The following is a 10,085-nucleotide window of genomic DNA, read 5'->3' as shown; positions in this document are numbered from 1 at the left end:
GTACACAGAACAAAATGATGGTCCCTGCCCCAAAGATAAAGTAAATTAAATTACCACAAGGGGGTCAGTTTTACATTTCATCTAAAGTGCATTTGCTTCAACCACGTCCCCGCATTATTTTCAGTTCAAACCCAGAGGGAAGAGTAACCATTCGACAGTCGCCAACTAAACCAGTAACAGCTCTTGAAGGTCCCCTTTTCACCCGCGTGACTTTGCAGGCCCTGCTTAGCTTATGCCACTACCAGCGTCCTTCCCCCATCCCATTCCACTGCCGGTGACTTGTTGCTTACCACTTCCGGCCACACAGACACTAAAGGGCCCCATCCTCCAAGCCAATCAGAGGCCTGCTCTGTACCTCCACCAGCAGCACCCCGTGAGTCACGTGACCCCTTTTCTTTGGCCTTGGGGAATGTCAGTGAGTTATCGCGAGAAGGGACGGAAGCCTGTTGGGGACCGGGCCTTTAATGTGCGGTTCGACCCATCTGCTCCGGGTGAGTTTGTAAACAGAGCGCGGCGAAGGGGAGCCCGGCAGCGCCTCCGTCGCGTTGTAGCGGGGTTTGTGCGCGGCTGCGCCTCAGCCGTAGCGGGCGGGTGAAGGGGGGCGGCGCGGCCTGGGCTAAGTGGGGGTGTCCGAGAGGCATTAACATGGCGGCGCCGTTCTCCCTGGAGACCCCCGCCCCGACCGCGGCCTGTGGCCCCCGCCGCCCGTAGAGGCGCGAGGTCCGGGCCGGAGCCAGCGCGGAGGAGAGCGTTACCCGCCCCCGAGGGAGGCTAGTCCCCGCGCCCGCCCCAGGGCGAGGCTCCTTTCCCGGAAGCGGCCTGCCCTGACAGGTACAGCAGGCTCCCACCCGTCCCTGGGGGCGGAGGGGCCGCTCTCTCCGCTGCTGCGGGGGGAGGGCTGAGGGGTGCGGCGAGGCCTGTCCCTCCCCCTGCCGCTGAGGGGGCCGAGCCAGCCTCTCTTCGCCTGTGTCTGCCCTGGGTAGGGAGGAGGGCGGAGGGAGATGGAAGACGGAAGACCTTAGGTGCCCCACAGCAGCTGCCAAGAGGGGAGGGCTGGGCAGAGCTGACCTGCCGTAGAGGGGGTTGTCGCTCTGCCCCTGCATGTGGACGAACCTCCGTGACCTGTGTCTGTTTCAGGCCTGGCCTGGGTTGTGGTGGTCTGCTTGGGCCCATCACCATTGTGACTGGTGAGTGGGAGCTGGACACTGTTGCCAATTGTGTGTGTTTTCTCTAGGGTCCTCTCAATATCTATAACCTCTTAGCTACTTGTGGTCCACCAAGAAGATGCTTTATGTGAGGCAGCACTGGTGCCCAGACATTCAAAGCATGATGGTTATATTATAGGGCTTGAAAATCTTTCCTAATGTGATCCTCTCTTGCCTCAGGATTAAGTTTGCTAATTGGAGGTAGGGACTTCATGTGCTGCCACATCCTTCCACCTATTTAATTTACATTGCAACCTCTTGACTTTCCCCCACTTATAAAATAATTCTGGTCTTGCAAATAAAATCATTTGGGATACTCCTATCTCACATGTATTCTGGTTGCCTTTTCTTTCCCCATCCATCCCTCAAATAAATTGTTTGTTCTTTCCAAAAATAAGTACATTTTGATCTCTTTCTTTGACCCCACAATTAATGAATTTTTGAGGTGTGTCCCCCCCTTTAACTAGTAAGTTCTAGGCTGTCTGCTTCTCCAAATAAATGAATTCTGGCCTTTTTGTTTTCTCCTTTCCACCCCATTTAGCATAATCTTTGTTCAAATCTCCCTTATATCCCAGTCCGTGAATCCTGGATTTTAGTGCCTCTATTGCCCCAAGTTGTCTTGAGTGCAAGAGTTTAGTAGAACTAAAACAAACAAAAATAGCCATATATGTGGCCACTGAGAATATCTGCACTTACATTAGATATAAAATATTATGCTTTACAGCAGTGGTTTTCAAGCCCGTGGCCAAGGGACTGCAGACTGTCTAAAATGTCCAAAGGGATCTGCACCTCCATTTGAAAATGTTTAGGGGTCTGCAAATGGAAAAAATGGTGGAAACTACTGCTTTAGAGTATAAGACAGCCACTAGCAGATGGGGTCGGGAAAAAAATCCCCTATGGGCAGGTTATTCCATAACTGTCAAATGCAGGATTTCTTGAACTTTTCTCTGAAGTAGTGGCTATTATCAGAGGCCCCAATGCGGCAAAGGCATATGCATATGCTTAACTTTACTACTAGAAATAGCCCCATTGATTTAAAACAAATGTTTGCAGAACTGGGGCTAGAGAGAGGATGCTGGATTAGGTAGAACACTGCTCTGATCTGGTAGTTATAACACCTACTAAAACACCATTGTGAAAATAACACTTAGCATTTATATAGCATATTACAGATTCAAAGGGCCTCATTGCAGTGTGTGAAGTTTAAAAAAACAAAAAATACACTAAACTTCACCAGGATTCCTTGTTACATTAAAGGTTACTGACAGAAATTTAAATGAATAATAATAAAAATGCATTTTTTGGGTGGGAGGATGGGCAACTTATTTGTTTATCATCATTTTATATTTGGGTAGTTAAGTTGTACATTAATATTTTGATCTTCATTGCACACTCAATATCTTTTTCTTGATTTGGAGGCTAGTAAGCCTAATTTTGTTGGTATAGGTGTATTCTTCTTAGTAGGAATTTTTGGAGCCATACAGATTCTGCCGTATAGCCTTCTTTCTACTCAGAAATGTTGTCTTATTTGGTTGTATTAAATCTTTTGGGTTCACTGTATAATCTAATCTGTTTGGTTTTGCATAGGATATACCCAGATAATACTTGTGGCACTTTAGAGAGTAACCGATTTATTGAGCATAAGCTTTTGTGAGCTACAGCTCACTTATGCTCAAAAAAATTGGTTAGTCTCTAAGATGCCACAAGTACTCCTTTTCTTTTTGCGAATACAGACTAACACGGCTGCTACTCTGAAACCAGATAATACTGTATTCCCTTAATTTTTGACATTCAGCTGTGTTTCCGATGTGCCTATTATGTCAAGGTCTTCTTCCATTTTTAGCCATTCTAGTTCATCTTTGGGTTTTTTTTCTTTGTTTAAGCTTCTTGTCTGTAGATATTTAAGACCAAAAATAAAAGCCATGTGCCAATGTTTAACTCTTAGCTGACATACATTTCTTTTCTGAAATTTTATCTGATCTCTACCTGGTGCACCTCCAATATTAGAAAATGTTTATCAAATTCCCACTTAAAAAGAACCTAATGAAGACTTTCACAGTAACAAGCATAGTATGGTTCAGTATTATATAGTAATACTTACTGAAGTCATCAAGTGGTGCGCATTAGCTAGCTTATTTAACTGCATGATCTTATTATTACTGTTACACCTGTCATCTCTTCAACCATCCATTGTTGCTTGTTACTCTCACTTGTTACATCTCATCTTAAATTAGACTGTAAGCCCTTATGAGCAGGTACTGCTTTCCTACATATTTGTCCACCTAGCACAAAGGGTCCCTGCTCCTTCTTGGAGCTGTAGGATGTTAATGCAGAACATATAATAAATAAAAACAACTTTATATGACACCAGATGTAGATTCTCCTGGCATTAATGGGACACTGTTAACCTACCAGTCACACTTCTATCTGAAATACCTTTACTGTTGTTACAAGAAATACCTATGATTACTATCTTAAAATGTTACTACTCTAAAGAGATTAGGAAAAAAACAAACCTTTTTCAATTTTCCTTTGTCTATTTGTCAGCACTGAGTTTTCCCTAATTTTTCACATAACAATAATAGAAGGACACTTCAAAAAATCTGATTATAAAACTGCAAAAACTGGCAGAAAAACTCAAAGGTAGTTGTGTGGTTTCTCAAAGGACTTTTAACTAATTTTTGTGAAAATGACTGGATTTCAAGTAGTTATTGTCCCCAATAACTGGGGTGGTAACTAAGTTGATTGAAGAATTCTTCCATCGACCTAGCACTGCTTACATGCAACATGCAAGACATAGCTAAGCTGATATAGCTTTCCATTGCAGACCAGCCCATAGACACTTGCTACAGCGACAGAGGGGGTTTTTCCATTGCTTTAGTAAATCCACCCCATCAACAGACAGTAGCCAGGTGGATGGAAGAATAATGGTGTTTATGCCAGGGCTTAATGACATCTTGCTGCAATGTAGCTTGGTCAACATAAGTTTTAGATGTAGAAGGGACTGGAAGGGTCATCTAGTTTAAACCCCCCACCAAGTTGCAAGATTTGGTTTGTCTGAACCACCCAACACAGATGCCTATCCAGCCTCCTTTTGAAAACCTCCAGTGAAGGAGCTTCCATGACCTCCCTATGCAGTCTGTTGCATTGTTCTTACAGTGAGGAAGTTTTGGCTTTGACTGAGTCCAAGAAGTGTAGAACACTTCCATTTGTAGGTAAATGCAGACAAGTTTCACAATGGAGTGCTCAAAGTGGTCAATTCTATTATTTTGGTAAAGACCCTTCTAAAATCTACTGTTTTATATAACAGAAATCTTACCAGTGAAACAATTCTTCATATTAAAAACTCAGAAATGAGTATTTGTATCAAATTCATAGCTATATGATGGTGTGAAACAATGTAGAAATGAACTTTCTGGCTTTATTAATAAAGTTGAAACAGTAAAAATGACCTTGCATATTGTAGTGACAGAAGATAAGAGTTTTCATTTCTGATTAATTGAATTTCCATGAGAAATTTTGAGATATAAGAACCCAGACAGGTGAATTCAGAAGATAAATCATAATTCACTTAGAAAAGAATATTATTGTGGAAATTTCTGAGAGAACTAAAATTTTATTTTTGCCAAACTGTAAGTCACCTTTGTTTCCAGATTCAGCTAATTATGTAGTTTATCATAGGATGTTGTAGCTTCAGTAACAGTAGAAACAGAAATGTTTTGAACAGAAATGTTTTTAAGGACATAAAATACACTTTAGAAGAGAATATGAATGTAGTTAAACTTATTTTTATATCCTATCACCCAAACTCATATTTGCTTATTTGGTCCTTCCCTGTATTTGTATCAGTATTAGTAATTTTACTTTTTCATATTCCTATCAAAAAACCTCAACACACAAAAAATTATCTCTTGCATATTGCCTGCAGTGCTTACCCTTCCACTTGCCTTTCACACAGAAAAATTTCACCTTTATTCCAGCTCTGTCCCTGTCTCACCAAGTCATACTCTCCTTGTTCCTCTGCACATACCCCATTCCATAATTAGGTCTGCTGATGTTGTTGGGCTGTGTACTGGATCTTTCTACTTGAGGTCATTTGACAATCTGGACAAATGGGTTTCCTTCTGCTTTTTGGATTGGTTGGCAATGTGACAATTCATCAGCTTCAAACTTTTTTTTACTTTCTGTCTAGCTGTGCTCCTTCTATGTGCTCTCTCCGCTGCTTTCTTCTTGGAACCTCATAAAGCAGTTAGCCATTCAGACGGGCAGAAAAAGCTGTGGCTATTTGTGCTTAGATCTCTTCATGATGCTGTAGTTGTTAGATCCCTTCTTTCTCTTCGTCAAGACCCACTAGAGCAAGCCCAGCTTTAAGTCTTCTTCCCAGGGCAAACAAAATGGCCTCTTACAGCAAGGCAAATAGTGACAACAGCAAAGTAGGAGGCTCTGGCTCTCCTTGCCTTTAGGTCAGAGGTAGGCAAACTATGGCCCGTGGGCCACATCTGACCCGCGGGACCGTTCTGCTCAACCCCTGAACTCCAGCACAGTGCTCTGGGCAGCGGAGCTGCAAGCTCCTGGGGAAGCAGAGCTGCAGAAGCCGGCCTGACCCAGTGCTCTGTGCTGCGCAGTGCGTGGTTGGCTCCAGCCAGACAGCGTGGTAAGGGGTGGGGAATTGGATAGAGGGCAGGGGAGTTCCAGGAGTGGTCAGGGGCCAGGGGTGTGAACAGGGGTTGGGGTGGTCAGAGGGTGGGGAACAGGGGGGTTGAATGGGGGCAGGGGTTCCGGGGGCAGTCAGGGAGAAGGGGTGGTTGGATGGGGCAGGAGTTCCAGGGGAGCAGTCAGGAAGGGGGGGGGGGTTGAATGAGGCGGCAGGGGGCAGTTAGGGGTGGGAGGTCTGGGGGCCATCAGGGGGCAAGAAGCAGGGGGGGTCGGATAGGGGCCGGGGGCTGGGCCATGCCTGGCTGTCTGGGGAGGTATAGCCTCCCCTAACCGGTCCTCAATACAATTTTTGAAACCCGATGTGGCCCTCAGACCAAAAAGTTTTCCAGCCCCTGCTTTAGGTAGTGAATCCTCCACCCTCTGCACAGCTCCTGTCTCGTAAGTGAGTTTTAGGAGCTTAGGCTCCTGGTTCCATTCCCATCTCAAAGTGTTTACTGCAAATTCTCCTAAACTGTATTCTGAAGGCCTCACTCTCTTTAGCACTGTCCTTTTATGACAAGTGGTGCCTCAAAGTGGAGCCCACCCAGCTCATTTGTAGTCCTACAGGCTTCAGTGACCAAGCCCCCACTCTCCTTTGCAGGGACAGAACATTGCTCAGAAGATCCACTTGTGCAGGGACTCTGACACACCACAGAAATTGTCATTTAAGCACCCTTCAACCCTATACAAAAGCCTCATGGCAGTACACTGGAGCATATCCTGTGCTAAGGAAAGCACAGGAACTGGCTTGTAAGGAGTATAGCTGGGTGGGAGAACAATTCTTGGAGGCCAGTAGTAATTTCTCTGCCTAGTAAGTTTGAACATCAGATGAAAACCCCTTGGTCCAGACTGTCAAATACTTTGTCTCAGAAGGTTGACTTACAGTAGGGAGAATCTCATTTGTGTTTTAAACACTTTTGTGTTTCAAATCCGGTGGTGGTATCCAATAGGTCTGTAAAACGAGGCATTTACCCCCTTCTTTGGGGAGGGTGGATTTTCCTGTAAATGTGAAGCAGTAAATAAACTTCATTTTGTTTCAGCTTTCCGCTTGTGTTCTAGGAATCTGAGAGAAGCTGTTCCAGCCCCTCCAGGTCAGTGCAGCTGTGACTTTTTTTTTTAAACTAAAAATTTTAATTTGTTTTATTTTTCATTATTTATTAAGTACTTTAATTTGGTAGATTTTTCATCTACCAACTTCTATACAGAAGTGAAAGGTGTGACTTTCAAAAATGCTCAAAATCATCCCAGCTCTCCTCCCCTAAAAATAATGGTATAATTCCCATTAACTTCAGTGGGAACTAAGATTAGGCTAGAGTGGAATGCTTTTTAAAATCTCACCCAGAAAGTATAAAAGTGTAGCAAGTGAGCTAGCATTTAGAACTCTGTTACTTATTTTGGTTTGTATTGTTTCTTTTTGGCTCTAGAAGATACTGCTTTTAACTTTAGATAATTTTAATCCGGTAAATAAAAAAACCTGAACACTTCTCCTCTTGCTCCTTTGTCCCTTTACCCCATCCAAACTAAGATTCCCCATGTTAAGCTTGGAACAGTAGAAAACTAATACCTAAATTTAAAGTAAATATTTTAAATAAACGTACTTTCCTGTGTTCAGTTTTTTATTCTTATAGTCTGCATCACTGCTTATTTTATTGTCAATCACCTAAACAGATTTTTGTAAATTTATGTTCTTATCTGAAAAAGACATTGTAAGAAAACAAGAATCAGGAATTAAATAAATCAAACATGCCTTTTTTATTTTTAAGTGACCATTCTTCCTTGCCTGCTCTGGCTTACCTGTCCAATATTTATTTTAATTGTAGTACAATAAGGATTTAAGGATACAGTTTAATGCCCCTTCAAATCCAAGAGGCCTGCATTAAACATTTTTTATTAAAAGAATCTAGGGTAATTTTTCTGTGTATATAAACAAAGCCATGCATTAATAACAGCAGTGCAGACCAAGTGGGCTACTAGCAGTCATCAGTGCATATAGTATGTTTCACTACTGTTTAGGTAGCCTAATAGCTCAAAGAAATGTTCAGTTTCCGCATTTAAAAATAGTGTTTGCTTTTACATTTTCATTGTATCATCACATTCAGTTATGGGCTACCACCCATCCACCCGTAGTGGTGGAAAAGAAGAGAACGAGAGATGAATGGATTTTGACGTGATCTGCAAAAAATAAAATAATTAAAAATCTAAAATGTAAAAACTTCAAATACAGTATAGCAAGTACTCTAGCTAATGTCCACTCCACTTCCATTTGCACTCTTTTCTTTTTAAGAAGTTTTAAGTGCGATGCTTTGGGCTTGATGATTAAGCTTTGCATTCATATAGAACATCATTATGTTATTTATTATTTGTATTACCGTAGTGCCTAGAAACCCTAGTTATGTCAAAATAACTTAATCTTGATGAATTAATGTTGATAAAGTATTAGCCTTTTGCGTGAAGGACAGGTGTATGGAGTTTGTTCATTTGATACAGTGAAATTTGCCCTGTAGTTGAAAGGCCCAAAAGACACACACTATATCAACTATCATTACTGTAAGTTCTGTATGTTGTAAATCATTAATTATTTCAGCATTTCTTGTAGATGAGATGCACTGTTGCCCTTCAGACTGTGTTTAAAGTGTCACCTATATTGGTAATGAAAACCTGTCAGAGAAACAAGTTTAAAACGTTTGCCTGGCCAGTGTGGATTCTGCATAAGCTTTAAAACATTTATAGATTCGAAAGGTGAAAAAATCTAGAGAAATGGTTTTTAAATGCTTACACTATTCTGCCTTTGCATACTGATCAGATAAGCCATGTTATCCTGAACTACCATTGTGGATAGGGCTTGAGTCTCATGCTAAATTATGTTGAATTCTGGAGGGAGGCATTCTGTATGGGTAAAGTAATTGACAGATGGGTAAATACTACTTTTAAACTCTTATTTTCTTAGTTACAATTTCGGGTGAAGTTACTTTACTGTACACCTATTTAAAGATGTGGCTGTGATCAGAGAAACAGTATGACAAGTGAGGAAATGTTTTTCTTACAAGCCCAATCTAATTTTGGGGAAAGGATTATGCAAGTGGTATTGATCAAGGTCACCTGGTCTGGCTGCCTAACATTGACCACGTTCTTTAGTTTACTTCTATCATGTGTATAAATAATACAAGGATCGCAGGGCTGGCTCAAAAGTACCTGTCAAGAAAACAATTTCCTTTTTCCCATTTCCATTTGCTGTATCTTAAACAGATTATTTTGGTATCTGAAGGCCACCTGTGTTGCTTCCATACATCTCTCCCCACGTAGGACTAACATCAAAGCATACACGTGAAGGCCAGCATACCAGTAGACAGACAGACAGGTAGAATTACATAAACCAAATGTCTTAGGGTAACATGGCTGAAAGAGTCATATGATTCCAAAGGACATAAAGTGCAGCTTCTAAGATCATCTTCCTGAGTCCATTCTCCTCCTATTTCAGTGCATCAAAGTCAAGCTTCTTGTCCTCACCTCCCACAACCTTCAGAATTCTGCCCTAGCTATGTGCTTTTGCTTGTCTCTCATCACATTAAACATGGTTTCTCTGTTCTGTTAACTATGCTAGTCTTGTTTAGCCGTTTGTCACCTTCTCATATATATGATTCTGCACCTTCTTACACGTGGAACCTATTCTTTGAGCTGATCCCAGATCTCTCGTCAAGTCCCAACTGTGCCATGACACTTAAATCAGTGTTAAGTTAATTATGACTCAGATGAGGATAGTTGGCACTTATATATATTTGAAGATTTTTTTTATTGTACATTATGCCCATCAAAATTATATATATTTGATTTCTGTATCCCTCTATCCATCATATCCCACTTGTAATCTTAGATTACAAACTCCTTGGAGCAGAGAGCATTATTATGTGTTTTTGTGCTGCTAGCATTAGGGGACAAAATCCTAGTAGAGGCCTTTGGGCACTACTATAATACAAATGTTCAATTACATTTTTAAAAATTACATTCAGAGAACTTTAAGGTTGCACAGTCAAACACTTGGAAGTTTAGGAAATGCCAGAACTAAGACTGGTTGTGCATCCTTAATTCAGCCCCCTTGTGCATATTCATTATAATACCACCAGTGGACCAAATTCGGTGATGCATCCTGGTCACGTGCCTCCTGAGGCACACTGAGCATATGCTAAG

General features: G+C 41.8%; 1 protein-coding gene across 6 annotated transcripts in view; it reads left to right on the top strand.

Annotated features, from left to right (window-relative positions):
- The first annotated feature begins 400 nt into the window (after window positions 1-400).
- Window positions 401-10,085, top strand: part of ATF2 (activating transcription factor 2) — a 93,645-nt gene continuing 83,960 nt past the window's right edge. For 2 of the 6 annotated variants that reach the window (XR_014713519.1, XM_084642790.1), the window contains exons 1-2: window positions 402-491; window positions 6,941-6,991. The gene's annotated coding sequence lies outside the window, so the exon portion shown is untranslated. Of the gene's footprint in view, window positions 492-573; window positions 832-922; window positions 1,188-6,940; window positions 6,992-10,085 lie in introns of those variants that run through there. The other 4 variants (XM_084642795.1, XM_084642792.1, XM_084642791.1 and 1 more) reach the window with 4 other exon arrangements.

Source organism: Lepidochelys olivacea, assembly GCF_965140295.1.
Source record: "Lepidochelys olivacea isolate rLepOli2 genome assembly, chromosome: 11".
NCBI lineage: Eukaryota > Metazoa > Chordata > Testudines > Cheloniidae > Lepidochelys > Lepidochelys olivacea.
Note: the sequence above shows the minus strand (reverse complement) of the source record. Positions and strands in the feature narration are given on the sequence as shown.